Source organism: Triticum aestivum, chromosome 1D, assembly GCF_018294505.1.
Source record: "Triticum aestivum cultivar Chinese Spring chromosome 1D, IWGSC CS RefSeq v2.1, whole genome shotgun sequence".
Classification (NCBI taxonomy): domain Eukaryota; kingdom Viridiplantae; phylum Streptophyta; class Magnoliopsida; order Poales; family Poaceae; genus Triticum; species Triticum aestivum.
In genome coordinates, this window is record NC_057796.1 from 97,733,341 (window position 1) to 97,749,574 (window position 16,234).

Genomic DNA, 16,234 nt, shown 5'->3' on the forward strand with positions numbered 1-16,234 from the left:
TTTTGGCTCCACAAGTAGTCAAAACGTTTGTGACGACCAGATGCTTCGCAGGATTCTTTCACAGGGAACTTTTGGAGAACTTTTCTTAAGGAGTTCGTTCAGAAACTTGTACAGAAACTTTCTTAATGAGCACTCGACAAACGCATTTCGAGAACATACACAATGTCCCAGCTATGGACCTAGTCCATCATCATAACCGAGGTCTCATGCATTTCCCTACAAGTAATTGGATGTCATATGGAGTGTTTAGTGAAGTAGAATGGATAAAATCGAGTGCAACTACACAAGAACTAGTCTGTAACTGTCGTTTGGAATCAGTTTTGCGCAGTGTTAACTGAAACATGGATATCTCACTCATACGGAGTCCGTTTTGGCTCCACAAGTAGTCAAAACGTTTGTGACGACCAGTAGCTTCAAAGAATTCTGTCATAGGTAACTTTTGGAGAACTTTTCTTAAGGAGTTTGTTCAGAAACTTGTATAAAAACTTTCTTAATGAGCACTCGACAAACGCATTTCAAGAACATACACAAAGTCCCAGCTGTGGACCTAGTGCATCATCATAGCCGAGGTCTCTTGCATTTCCCTACAAGTAATTGGATCTCATATGGAGATGTTTAGTGAAGTAGAATGGAAAAAATCGACTGCAACTACACAAGAACTAGTCTGTAACTGTCGTTCGGAATCAGTTTTGCGGAGTGTTAACAGAAACATGGATATCTGACCCATACGGAGTCCGCTTTGGCTCCACAAGTAGTCAAAATGTTTGTGACGACCAGATGCTTCAAATGATTCTTTCATAGGGAACTTTTGGAGAACTTTTCGTAAGGAGTTCGTTCAGAAACTTGTATAGAAACTTTCTTAATGAGCACTCGACAAACGCATTTCGAGAACATACACAAACTCCCAGCTATGGACCTAGTCCATCATCATAACCGAGGTCTCTTGCATTTCCCTACAAGTAATTGGATGTCATATGGAGATGTTTAGTGAAGTAGAATGGAAAAAATCGAGTGCAACTACACAAGAACTAGATTTAAATGTCGTTCGGAATGAGTTTTGCGCAGTGTTAACTGAAACATGGATATCTCACTCATACGGAGTCCGTTTTGGCTCCACAAGTAGTCAAAACGTTTGTGACGACCAGGTGCTTCAAAGGATTATTTCATAGGGAACTTTTGGAGAACTTTTCTTAAGGAGTTCGTTCAATAACTTGTATAGAAACTTTCTTAATGAGCACTCGACAAACGCAATTCGAGAACATACACAAAGTCTCAGCTATGGACCTAGTGCATCATCATAACCGAGGTCTCTTGCATTTCCCTACAATTAATTGGATCTCATATGGAGATGTTTACTGAAGTAGAATGGAAAAAATCGAGTGCAACTACACAAGAACTAGTTTGTAACTGTTGTTCAGAATCAGTTTTGCGCGGTCTTAACTGAAACAAGGATATCTGACTCATACGGAGTCCGTTTTGGCTCCACAAGTAGTTAAAATGTTTGTGACGACCAGGTGCGTCAAAGTTTTCTTTCATAGGGAACTTTTGGAAAACTTTTCTTAAGGAGTTCGTTCAGAAACTTGTATAGAAACTTTCTTAATGAGCACTCGACAAACGCATTTCGAGAACACACACAAAGTCCCAGCTATGGACCTAGTGCGTCATCATAACCGAGGTCTATTGAATTTCCCTACAAGTAATTGGATCTCATATGCAGATGTTTAGTGAAGTAGAATTGAAAAATCAAGTGCAACTACACAAGAACTAGTCTCTAACTGTCGTTCGGAATCAGTTTGCGCAGTGTTAACTGAAACATGGATATTTGACCCATACGGAGTCCGTTTTGGCTCCACAAGTAGTCAAAATGTTTGTGACGACCAGGTGCTTCAAAGGATTCTTTCATAGGGAACTTTTGGAGAACTTTTCTTAAGGAGTTCGTTCAGAAACTTGTATAGAAACTTTCTTAATGAGCACTCGACAAACGCATTTCGAGAACATACACAAACTCCCAGCTATGGACCTAGTGCATAATCATAAGCGAGGTCTCTTGCATTTCCCTACAAGTAATTGGATCGCATATGGAGATGTTTAGTGAAGTAGAATGGAAAAAATCGAGTGCAACTACACAAGAACTAGTGTGTAAGTCTCGTTCGGAATCAGTTTTGAGCGGTGTTAACTGAAACATGGATATCTGACTCATACGAAGTCCGTTTTCGCTCCACAAGTAGTCAAAACGTTTGTGACGACCAGATGCTTCAAAGGATTCTTTCACAGGGAACTTTTGGAGAACTTTTCTTAAGGAGTTCGTTCAGAAACTTGTATAGAAACTTTCTTAATGAGCACTCGACAAACGCATTTCGAGAACATACACAATGTCCCAGCTATGGACCTAGTGCATCATCATAACCGAGGTCTCTTGCATTTCCCTACAAGTTATTGGATGTCATATGGAGATGTTTAGTGAAGTAGAATGGATAAAATCGAGTGCAACTACACAAGAACTAGTCTGTAACTGTCGTTTGAAATCAGTTTTGCGCAGTGTTAACTGAAACATGGATATCTCACTCATACGGAGTCCGTTTTGGCTCCACAAGTAGTCAAAACGTTTGTGACGACCAGATGCTTCAAAGATTTCTGTCATAGGTAACTTTTGGAGAACTTTTCTTAAGGAGTTCGTTCAGAAACTTGTATAAAAACTTTCTTAATGAGCACTCGACAAACGCATTTCAAGAACATACACAAAGTCCCAGCTGTGGACCTAGTGCATCATCATAACCGAGGTCTCTTGCATTTCCCTACAAGTAATTGGATCTCATATGGAGATGTTTAGTGACGTAGAACGGAAAAAATCGACTGCAACTACACAAGAACTAGACTGTAACTGTCGTTCGGAATCAGTTTTGCGCAGTGTTAACAGAAACATGGATATCTGACCCATACGGAGTCCGTTTTGGCTCCACAAGTAGTCAAAATGTTTTTGACGACCAGATGCTTCAAAGGATTCTTTCATAGGGAACTTTTGGAGAACTTTTCGTAAGGAGTTCGTTCAGAAACTTGTATAGAAACTTTCTTAATGAGCTCTCGACAAACGCATTTCGAGAACATACACAAACTCCCAGCTATGGACCTAGTGCATCATCATAACCGAGGTCTCTTGCATTTCCCTACAAGTAATTGCATCGCATATGGAGATGTTTAGTGAAGTAGAATGGAAAAAATCGAGTGCAACTACCCAAGAACTAGTTTGTAAATGTCGTTCGGAATGAGTTTTGAGCGGTGTTAACTGAAACATGGATATCTGACTCATACGGAGTCCGTTTTGGCTCCACAAGTATTTAAAACGTTTGTGACGACCAGGTGCTTCAAAGGATTATTTCATAGGGAACTTTTGGAGAACTTTTCTTAAGGAGTTCGTTCAGAAACTTGTATAGAAACTTTCTTAATGAGCACTCGACAAACGCAATTCGAGAACATACATAAAGTCTCAGCTATGGACCTAGTGCATCATCATAACCAAGGTCTCTTGCATTTCCCTACAATTAATTGGATCTCATATGGAGATGTTTACTGAAGTAGAATGGAAAAAATCGAGTGCAACTACACAAGAACTAGTTTGTAACTGTTGTTCAGAATCAGTTTTGCGCGGTGTTAACTGAAACAAGGATATCTGACTCATACGGAGTCCGTTTTGGCTCCACAAGTAGTTAAAATGTTTGTGACGACCAGGTGCGTCAAAGTTTTCTTTCATAGGGAACTTTTGGAAAACTTTTCTTAAGGAGTTCGTTCAGAAACTTGTATAGAAACTTTCTTAATGAGCACTCGACAAACGCATTTCGAGAACACACACAAAGTCCCAGCTATGGACCTAGTGCGTCATCATAACCGAGGTCTATTGAATTTCCCTGCAAGTAATTGGATCTCATATGGAGATGTTTAGTGAAGTAGAATTGAAAAATCAAGTGCAACTACACAAGAACTAGTCTCTAACTGTCGTTCGGAATCAGTTTGCGCAGTGTTAACTGAAACATGGATATTTGACCCATACGAAGTCCGTTTTGGCTCCACAAGTAGTCAAAATGTTTGTGACGACCAGGTGCTTCAAAGGATTCTTTCATAGGGAACTTTTGGAGAACTTTTCTTAAGGAGTTCGTTCAGAAACTTGTATAGAAACTTTCTTAATGAGCACTCGACAAACGCATTTCGAGAACATACAAAAAGTCCCAGCTATGGACCTAGTGCATCATCATAAACGAGGTCTCTTGCATTTCCCTACAAGTAATTGGATCTCATATGGAGATGTTTAGTGAAGTAGAATGGAAAAAATCAAGTGCAACTACACAAGAACTAGTCTGTAAATGTCGTTCGGAATCAGTTTTGCGCAGTGTTAACTGAAACATGGATATCTGAATCATACGGAATCATACGTTTGTGACGACTAGATGCTTCATAGGACTCTTTCATAGGGAACTTTTGGAGACCTTTTCTTAAGGAGTTCGTTCAGAAACTTGTATAGAAACTTTCTTAATAAGCACTCGACAAACGGATTTCGATAACATACACAAAGTCCCAGCTATGGACCTAGTGCATCATCATAGAAGGTCTCTTGCATTTCCCTACAAGTAATTGGATCTCATATGGAGATGTTTTGTGAAGTAGAATGGAAAAAGTTGAGTGCAACTACACAAGAACTAGTCTGTAACTGTCGTTCGGAATCAGTTTTGAGCGGTGTTAACTGAAACATGGATATCTGACTCATACGGAGTCCGTTTTGGCTCCACAAGTAGTCAAAACATTTGTGACGACCAGGTGCTTCGAAGTTTTCTTTCATAGGGAACTTTTGGACAACTTTTCTTAAGGAGTTCATTCAGAAACTTGTATCAAAACTATCCTAATGAGCACTCGACAAACGCATTTCGAGAACATACACAAAGTCCTAGCTATGGACCTAGTGCATCATCATAACCGAGGTCTCTTACATTTCCCTAAAAGTAATTGGATCTCATATGGAGATGCTTAGTGAAGTAGAATGGAAAAAATCGAGTGCAACTACACAAGAACTAGTCTGTAACTGTCGTTCGGAATCAATTTTGTGCAGTGTTAACTGAAACATGGATATCTGACTCATACGGAGTCCGTTTTGGCTCCACAAGTAGTCAAAACATTTGTGACGACTAGATGCTTCAAATATTCTTTCATAGGGAACTTTTGGAGAACTTTTCTTAAGGAGTTCCTTCAGAAACTTGTATAGAAACTTTCTTAATGAGCACTCGACAAACGCATTTCGAGAACATACACAAAGTCCCAGCTATGGACCTAGTGCATCATCATAACCGAGGTCTCTTGAATTTCCCTACAAGTAATTGGATCTCATATAGAGATGTTTAGTGAAGTATAATGGAAAAAATCAAGTGCAACTATACAAGAACTAGTCTGTAACTGTCGTTCGGAATCAGTTTTGCGCAGTGTTAACTGAAACATGGATATTTGACCCACACGGAGTCCGTTTTGGCTCCACAAGTAGTCAAAATGTTTGTGACGACCAGAGGATTCAAAGGATTCTTTCGTATTGAACTTTTGGAGAACTTTTCTGAAGGAGTTCGTTCAGAAACTTGTATAGAAACTTTCTTAATGAGCACTCGACAAACGCATTTCGAGAACATACACAAACTCCCAGCTATGGACCTAGTGCATCATCATAAACGAGGTCTCTTGCATTTCCCTACAAGTAATTGGATCTCATATGGAGATGTTTACTGAAGTAGAATGGAAAAAATCTAGTGCAACTACACAAGAACTGGTCTGTAACAGTCGTTCGGAATCAGTTTTACGCAGTGTTAACTGAAACATGGATATCTGAATCATACGGAGTCCGTTTTGGCTCCACAAGTAGTCAAAACATTTGTGACGACTAGATGCTTCAAACGATTCTGTCATAGGTAACTTTTGGAGAACTTTTCTTAAGGAGTTCGTTCAGAAACTTGTATAGAAACTTTCTTAATGAGCACTCGACAAACGCATTTCAAGAACATACACAAAGTCCCAGCTGTGGACCTAGTGCATCATCATAACCGAGGTCTCTTGCATTTCCCTACAAGTAATTGGATCTCATATGGAGATGTTTAGTGAAGTATAATGGAAAAAATCGAGTGCAACTACACAAGAACTAGTCTGTAACTCTCATTCGGAATCAGTTTTGAGCGGTGTTACTGAAACATGGATATCTGACTCATACGGAGTCCGTTTTGGCTCCACAAGTTGTCAATATGTTTGTGACGACCAGGTGCTTCAAAGCATCATTTCATAGGGAACTTTTGGAGAACTTTTCTTAAGGAGTTCGTTCAGAAACTTGTATAGAAACTTTCATAATGAGCACTCGACAAACGCAATTCGAGAACATACACAAAGTCTCAGCTATGGACCTAGTGCATCATCATAACCGAGGTCTCTTGCATTTCCCTACAATTAATTGGATCTCATATGGAGATGTTTACTGAAGTAGAATGGAAAAAGTCGAGTGCAACTACACAAGAACTAGTCTGTAACTGTCGTTCGGAATCAGTTTTGCGCAGTGTTAACTGAAACAAGGATATCTGTCTCATACGGAGTCCGGTATGGCTCCACAAGTAGTCAAAACGTTTGTGACGACCAGGTGCTTCAAACGATTCTTTCATATCGAACTTTTGGAAAACTTTTTTCTTAAGGAGTTCATTCAGAAACTAGTATAGAAACTTTCTTAATGAGCACTCGACAAACGCATTTCGAGAACACACACAAAGTCCCAGCTATGGACCTAGTGCGTCATCATAACTGAGGTCTCTTGAATTTCCCTACAAGTAATTGGATCTCATATGGAGATTATTAGTGAAGTAGAATGGAAGAAATCAAGTGCAACTACACAAGAACTAGTCTGTAACTGTCGTTCGGAATCACTTTTGCGCAGTGTTAACTGAAACATGGATATTTGACCCATACGGAGTCCGTTTTGGCTCCACAAGTAGTCAAAATGTTTGTGACGACCAGATGATTCAAAGGATTCTTTCGCATTGAACTTTTGGAGAACTTTTCTTAAGGAGTTCGTTCAGAAACTAGTATAGAAACTTTCTTAATGAGCACTCGACAAACGCATTTTGAGAACATACACAAACTCCCAGCTATGGACCTAGTGCATAATCATAAGAGAGGTCTCTTGCATTTCCCTACAAGTAATTGGATCTCATATGGAGATGTTTAGTGAAGTAGAATGGAAAAAATGAAGTGCAACTACACAAGAACTAGTCTGTAACTGTCGTTCGGAATCAGTTTTGCGCAGTGTTAACTGAAACATGGATACCTGAATCATACGGAGTCCGTTTTGGCACCACAAGTAGTCAAAATGTTTGTGACGACTAGATGCTTCAAAGGATTCTGTCATAGGGAACTTTTGGAGAAATTTTCTTAAGAAGTTCGTTCAGAAACTTGTATAGAAACTTCCTTAATGAGCACTCGAAAAACGCATTTCGAGAACATACACAAAGTCCCAGCTATGGACCTAGTGCATCATCATAACCGAGGTCTCTTGCATTCCCCTACAAGTAATTGTATCTCATATGGAGATGTTTACTGAAGTAGAATGGAAAAAATCGAGTGCAACTGCACAAGAACAAGTCTGTAACTGTCGTTCGGAATCAGTTTTGAGCGGTGTTAACTGAAAAATGTTTATCTGACTCATACGGAGTCCGTTTTGGCTCCACAAGTAGTCAAAACGTTTGTGCCGACCAGGTGCTTCGAAGTTTTCTTTCATAGGGAACTTTTGGAGAACTTTTCTTAAGGAGTTCGTTCAGAAATTTGTATCGAAACTTTGCTAATTAGCACTCGACAAACGCATTTCGAGAACATACACAAAGTCCCAGCTATGGACCAAGTGCATCATCATAACCGAGGTCTCTTACATTTCCCTACAAGTAATTGTATCTCATATGGAGATGTTTAGTGAAGTAGAATGGAAAAAATCGAGTGCAACTACACAAGAACTAGTCTGTAACTGTCGTTCGGAATCAGTTTTGTGCAGTGTTAACTGAAACATGGATATCTGACTCATACGGAGTCTGTTTTGTCTCCACAAGTAGTCAAAACATTTGTGACGAGTAGATGCTTCAAATATTCTTTCATAGGGAACTTTTGGAGAACTTTTCTTAAGGAGTTCGTTCAGAAACTTGTATAGAAACTTTCTTAATGAGCACTCGACAAACGCATTTCGAGAACATACACAAAGTCCCAGCTATGGACCTAGTGCGTCATCATAACCGAGGTCTCTTGCATTTCCGTACAAGTAATTGGATCTCATGTGGAGATGTTTAGTGAAGTAGAATGGAAAAAATCGAGTGCAACTACACAAGAACTAGTCGGTAACTGTCGTTCGGAATCAGTTTTGCGCGGTGTTAACTGAAACAAGGATATCTGACTCATACGGAGTCTGTTTTGGCTCCACAAGTAGTCAAAACGTTTGTGACGACCAGGTGTTTCAAAGGATTCTTTCATAGGGAACTTTTGGAGAACTTTTCTTAAGGAGTTCGTTCAGAAACTTGTATAGAAACATTCTTAATCAGCACTCGACAAACGCAATTCGAGAACATACACAAAGTCTCAGCTATGGACCTAATGCATCATCATAACCGAGGTCTCTTGCATTTCCCTACAAGTAATTGGATCTCATATGGATATGTTTAGTGAAGTAGAATGGATAAAATCGAGTGCAACTACACAAGAACTAGTCTGTAACTGTCGTTTGGAATCAGTTTTGCGCAGTGTTAACTAAAACATGGATATCTGACTCATACGGAGTCCGTTTTGGCTCCACAAGTAGTCAAAACGTTTGTGACGACCAGATGCTTCAAAGGATTCTGTCATAGGTAACTTTTGGAGAACTTTTCTTAGGGAGTTCGTTCAGAAACTTGTATAAAAACTTTCTTAATGAGCACTCGACAAACGCATTTCAAGAACATACAGAAAGTCCCAGCTGTGGACCTAGAGCATCATCATAACCGAGGTCTCTGGCATTTCCCTACAAGTAATTGGATCTCATATGGAGATGTTTACTGAAGTAGAATGGAAAAAATCGAGTGCAACTACCCAAGAACTAGTGTGTAACTGTCGTTCAGAATCAGTTTTGCGCGATGTTAACTGAAACAAGGATATCTGTCTCATACGGAGTCCGATTTGGCTCCACAAGTAGTCAAAACGTTTGTGACGACCAGGTGCTTCAAAGGATTCTTTCATAGGAAACATTTGGAAAACTTTTCTTAAGCAGTTCGTTCAGGAACTAGTATAGAAACTTTCTTAATGAGCACTCGACAAACGCATTTCGAGAACATACACAAAGTCCCAGCTATGGATTTAGTGCGTCATCATAACCGAGTTCTCTTGAATTTCCCTACAAGTAATTGGATCTCATATGGAGATTTTTAGTGAAGTATAATGCAAAAAATCAAGTGCAACTACACAAGAACTAGTCTGTAACTGTCGTTCGGAATCAGTTTTGCGCAGTGTTAACTGAAACATGGATATCTGAATCATACGGAGTCCGTTTTGGCTCCACAAGTAGTCGAAACGTTTGTGACGACTAGATGCTTCAAAGGATTCTTTCATAGGGAACTTTTGGAGAAATTTTCTTAAGAAGTTCGTTCAGAAACTTGTATAGAAACTTCCTTAATGAGCACTCGAAAAACGCATTTTGAGAACATACACAGAGTCCCAGCTATGGACCTAGTGCATCATCATAACCGAGGTCTCTTGCATTCCCCTACAAGTAATTGTATCTCATATGGAGATGTTTACTGAAGTAGAATGGAAAAAATTGAGTGCAACTACACAAGAACAAGTCTGTAACTGTCGTTCGGAATCAGTTTTGAGCGGTGTTAACTGAAACATGGATATCTGACTCATACGGAGTCCGCTTTGGCTCCACAAGTAGTCAAAATGTTTGTGCCGACCAGGTGCTTCGATGTTTTCTTTCATAGGGAACTTTTGGAGAACTTTTCTTAAGGAGTTCGTTCAGAAATTTGTATCGAAACTTTGCTAATGAGCACTCGACAAACGCATTTCGAGAACATACACAAAGTCCCAGCTATGGACCTAGTGCATCATCATGACCGAGGTCTCTTACATTTCCCTACAAGTAATTGGATCTCATATGGAGATGTTTAGTGAAGTAGAATGGAAAAAATCGACTGCAACTACACAAGAACTAGTCTGTAACTGTCGTTCGGAATCAGTTTTGTGCAGTGTTAACTGAAACATGGATATCTGACTCATACGGAGTCCGTTTTGGCTCCACAAGTAGTCAAAACATTTGTGACGACTAGATGCTTCAAATATTCTTTCATGGGGAACTTTTGGAGAACTTTTCTTAAGGAGTTCGTTCAGAAACTTGTATAGAAACTTTCTTAATGAGCACTCGACAAACGCATTTCGAGAACATACACAAAGTCCCAGCTAAGGACCTAGTGCATCATCATAACCGAGGTCTCTTGCATTTCCCTACAAGTAATTGGATCTCATGTGGAGATGTTTAGTGAAGTAGAATGGAAAAAATCGAGTGCAACTACACAAGAACTAGTCTGTAACTGTCGTTCGGAATCAGTTTTGCGCGGTGTTAACTGAAACAAGGATATCTGACTCATACGGAGTCCGTTTTGGCTCCATAAGTAGTCAAAACGTTTGTGACGACCGGGTGCTTCAAAGTATTCTTTCATAGGGAACTTTTGGGGAACTTTCCTTAAGGAGTTCGTTCAGAAACTTGTATAGAAACTTTCTTAATGAGCACTCGACAAACGCATTTCGAGAACATACACAAAGTCCCAGCTATGGACCTAGTGCATCATCATAACCGAGGTCTCTTGCATTTCCCTACAAGTAATTGTATCTCATATGGAGATGTTTAGTGAAGTAGAATGGAAAAAATCGAGTGCAAATACACAAGAACTAGTCTGTAACTCTCGTTCGGAATCAGTTTGCGCGGTGTTAACTGAAACATGGATATGTGACTCATACGGAGTCCGTTTTGGCTCTAGAAGTAGTCAAAACGTTTGTGACGACCAGGTGCTTCAAAGGATTCTTACATAGGGAACTTTTGGAGAACTTTTCTTAAGGATTTTGTTCAGAAACTTGTATAGAAACTTTCTTAATGAGCACTCGACAAACGCATTTCGAGAACATACACAAAGTCCCACCTATGGACCTAGTGCATCATCATAACCGTGGTCTCTTGCATTTCCCTACAAGTAATTGGATCTCATATGGAGATGTTTAGTGAAGTAGAATGGAAAAAATCGAGTGCAACTACACAAGAACTAGTCTTTAACTGTCGTTCGGAATCAGTTTTGTGCAGTGTTAACTGAAACATGGATATCTGAATCATACGGAGTCCGTTTTGGCTCCACAAGTAGTCAAAAAATTTATGACGACTAGATGCTTCAAAGATTCTTTCAGAGGGAACTTTTGGAGAACTTTTCTCAAGGAGTTCGTGCAAAAACTTGTATAGAAACTTTCTTAATGAGCACTCGACAAACGCATTTCGCGAACATACACAAACTCCCAGCTATGGACCTAGTGCATCATCACAACCGAGGTCTCTTGCATTTCCCTACAAGTAATTGGATCGCATATGGAGATGTTTAGTGAAGTAGAATGGAAAAAATCGAGTGCAACTACACAAGAACTAGTCTGTAACTCTCGTTCGAAATCAGTTTTGAGCGGTGTTAACTGAAACATGGATATTTGAATCATACGAAGTCCGTTTTGGCTCCACAAGTAGTCAAAATGTTTGTGACGACCAGAGGCTTCAAAGGTTTCTTTTGTATTGAACTTTTGGAGAACTTTTCTTAAGGAGTTCGTTCAGAAACTTGTATAGAAACTTTCTTAATGAGCACTCGACAAACGCATTTCGAGATCATACACAAAGTCCCAGCTATGGACCTAGTGCATCATCATAACCGAGGTCTCTTGCATTTCCCTACAAGTAATTGGATCTCATATGGAGATGTTTAGTGAAGTAGAATGCAATAAATTGAGTGCAACTACACAAGAACTAGTTTGTAACTGTCGTTCAGTATCAGTTTGCGCGGTGTTAACTGAAACATGGATATCTGACTCATACGGAGTCCGTTTTGGCTCCACAAGTAGTCAAAACATTTGTGACGACTAGATGCTTCAAATATTCTTTCATAGGGAACTTTTGGAAAACTTTTCTTAAGGAGTTCGTTGAGAAACTTGTATAGAAATTTTCTTAATGAGCACTCATCAAACGCATTTCGAGAACACACACAAAGTCCCAGCTATGGACCTAGTGCGTCATCATAACTGAGGTCTCTTGAATTTCCCTACAAGTAATTGGATCTCATATGGAGATGATTAGTGAAGTAGAATGGAAGAAATCAAGTGCAACTACACAAGAACTAGTCTGTAACTGTCGTTCGGAATCACTTTTGCGTAGTGTTAACTCAAACATAGATATTTGACCCATACGGAGTCCGTTTTGGCTCCACAAGTAGTCAAAATGTTTGTGACGACCAGATGCTTCAAAGGATTCTTTCGCATTGAACTTTTGGAGAACTTTTCTTAAGGAGTTCGTTCAGAAACTTGTATAGAAACTTTCTTAATGAGCACTCGACAAACGCATTTCGGGAACATACACAAAGTCCCAGCTATGGACCTAGTGCATCATCATAAACAAGGTCTCTTGCATTCCCCTACAAGTAATTGGATCTCATATGGAGATGTTTAGTGAAGTAGAATGGAAAAAATCGAGTGCAACTACACAAGAACTAGTCTGTAACTGTCGTTCGGAATCAGTTTTGCGCAGTGTTAATTGAAACATGGATATCTGAATCATACGGAATCCATTTTGGCTCCACAAGTACTCAAAACGTTTTTGACGACTAGATGCTTCAAAGGATTCATTCATAGGGAACTTTTGGAGAACTTTTCTTAAGGAGTTCATTCAGAAACTTGTATAGAAACTTTCTTAATGAGCACTCGACAAACGCATTTCGAGAACATACACAAAGTCCCAGCTATGGACCTAGTGCATCATCATAACCGAGGTCTCTTGCATTTCCCTACAAGTAATTGGATCACATATGGAGATGTTTAGTGAAGTAGAATGGAAAAAATTGAGTGCAACTACACAAGAACTAGTCTGTAACTGTCGTTCGGAATCAGTTTTGAGCGGTGTTAACTGAAACATGGATATCTGACTCATACGGAGTCTGTTTTGGCTCCACAAGTAGTCAAAACGTTTGTGACGACCAGCTGCTTCGAAGTTTTCTTTCATAGGGAACTTTTGGAGAACTTTTCTTAAGGAGTTCGTTCAGAAACTTGTATCAAAACTTTCCTAATGAGCACTCGACAAACGCATTTCGAGAACATACACAAACTCCCAGCTATGGACCTAGTGCATCATCATAACCGAGGTCTCTTACATTTCCCTACAAGTAATTGGATCTCATCTGGAGATGTTTAGTGAAGTAGAATGGAATAAATCGAGTGCAACTACAAAAGAACTAGTCTGTAACTGTCGTTCGAAATCAGTTTTGTGCAGTGTTAACTGAAACATGGATATCAGACTCATACAGAGTCCGTTTTGGTTCCACAAGTATTCAAAACATTTGTGACGACTAGATTCTTCAAATATTCTTTCATAGGGAACTTTTTGAGAACTTTTCTGAAGGAGTTCGTTCAGAAACTTGTATAGAAACTTTCTTAATGAGCACTCGACAAACGCATTTCGAGAACATACACAAAGTCCCAGCTATCGACCTAGTGCATCATCGTAAACGAGGTCTCTTGCATTTCCCTAAAAGTAATTGGATCTCATATGGAGATGTTTAGTGAAGTAGAATGGAAAAAATTGAGTGCAACTACACAAGAACTAGTCTGTAACTGTCGTTCGTAATCAGTTTTGAGCGGTGTTAACTGAAACATGGATATCTGAATCATACAGAATCCATTTTGGCTCCACAAGTACTCAAAACGTTTGTGATGACTAGCTGCTTCAAAGGATTCGTTCATAGGGAACTTTTGGAGAACGTTTCTTAAGGAGTTCGTTCAGAAACTTGTATAGAAACTTTCTTAATGAGCACTCGACAAACGCATTTCGAGAACATACGCAAAGTCCCAGCTATGGACCTAGTGCATCATCATAACTGAGGTCTCTTGCATTTCCCTACAAGTAATTGGATCTCATATGGAGATGTTTTGTGAAGTAGAATGGAAAAAATTGAGTGCAACTACACAAGAACTAGTTTGTAACTGTCGTTCGGAATCAGTTTTGAGCGGTGTTAATTGAAACATGGATATCTGACTCATACGGAGTCTGTTTTGGCTCCACAAGTAGTCAAAACATTTGTGACGACCAGGTGCTTCGAAGTTTTCTTTCATAGGGAACTTTTGGAGAACTTTTCTTAAGGAGTTCGTTCAGAAACTTGTATCAAAACTTTCCTAATTAGCACTCGACAAACGCATTTCGAGAACATACACAAAGTCCCAGCTATGGACCTAGTGCATCATCATAACCGAGGTCTCTTACATTTCCCTACAAGTAATTGGATCTCATATGGAGATGTTTAGTGAAGTGGAATGGAAAAAATCAAGTGCAACTACACAAGAACTAGTCTGTAACTGTCATTCGGAATCAGTTTTGAGCGGTGTTAACTGAAACATGGATATCTTACTCATACGGAGTCCGTTTTGGCTCCACAAGTAGTCAAAACGTTTGTGACGACTAGATGCTTCAAATATTCTTCCATAGGGAACTTTTTGAGAAACTTTCTTAATGAGCATTCGACAAACGCATTTCGAGAACATACACAAAGTCCCAGCTATGGACCTAGTGCATCATCATAACTGAGGTCTCTTGAATTTCCCTACAAGTAATTGGATCTCATGTGGAGATGTTTAGTGAAGTAGAAGGAAAAAATCGAGTGCAACTACACAAGAACTAGTCTATAACTGTCGTTCGGAATCAGTTTTGCGCGGTGTTAACTGAAACAAGGATATCTGACTCTTACGGAGTCCGTTTTGGCTCCACAATTAGTCAAAACGTTTGTGACGACCAGGTGCTTCAAAGGATTCTTTCATTGGGAACTTTTGGAGAACTTTTCTTAAGGAGTTCGTTCAGAAACTTGTATAGAAACTTTCTTAATGAGCACTCGACAAACGCATTTTGAGAACATACACAAAGTCCCAGCTATGGACCTAGTGCATCATCATAACCGAGGACTCTTGAATTTCCCTACAAGTAATTGGATCTCATATGGAGATGTTTAGTGAAGTAGAATGGAAAAAATCAAGTCCAACTACACAAGAACAAGTCTGTAACTGTCGTTCGGAATCAGTTTTGCGCAGTGTTAACTGAAACATGGATATTTGACCCATACGGAGTCCATTTTGGCTCCACAAGTAGTCAAAATGTTTGTGACGACCAGATGCTTCACAGTATTCTTTCGCATTGAACTTTTGGAGAACCTTTCTTAAGGAGTTTGTTCAGAAACTTGTATAGAAACTTTCTTAATGAGCACTCGACAAACGCATTTCGAGAACATACACAAAGTCCCAGCTATGGACCTAGTGGATCATCATAAAGGAGGTCTCTTGCATTTCCCTACAAGTAATTGGATCTCATATGGGGATGTTTAGTGAAGTAGAATGGAAAAAACTCGAGTGCAACTACACAAGAACTAGTCTGTAACTGTCGTTCGGAATCAGTTTTGCGCAGTGTTAACTGAAACATGGATATCTGAATCATACGGAATCCGTTTTGGCTCCACAAGTAGTCAAATCATTTGTGACGACTAGCTGCTTCAAAAGATTCTTTCATAGGGAACTTTTGGAGAACTTTTCTTAAGGAGTTCGTTCAGAAACTTGTATAGAAACTTTCTTAATGAGCACTCGACAAACGCATTTTGTGAACATACACAAAGTCCCAGCTATGGACCTAGTGCATCATCATAACCGAGGACTCTTGGATTTCCCTACAAGTAATTGTATCTCATATGGAGATGTTTAGTGAAGTAGAATGGAAAAAAATGAGTGCAACTACACAAGAACTAGTCTGTAACTGTCGTTCGGAATCAGTTTGAGCGGTGTTAACTGAAACATGGATATGTGACTCATACGGAGTCCGTTTTGGCTCTAGCAGTAGTCAAAATGTTTGTGACGACCAGGTGCTTCAAAGGATTCTTTCATAGGGAACTTTTGG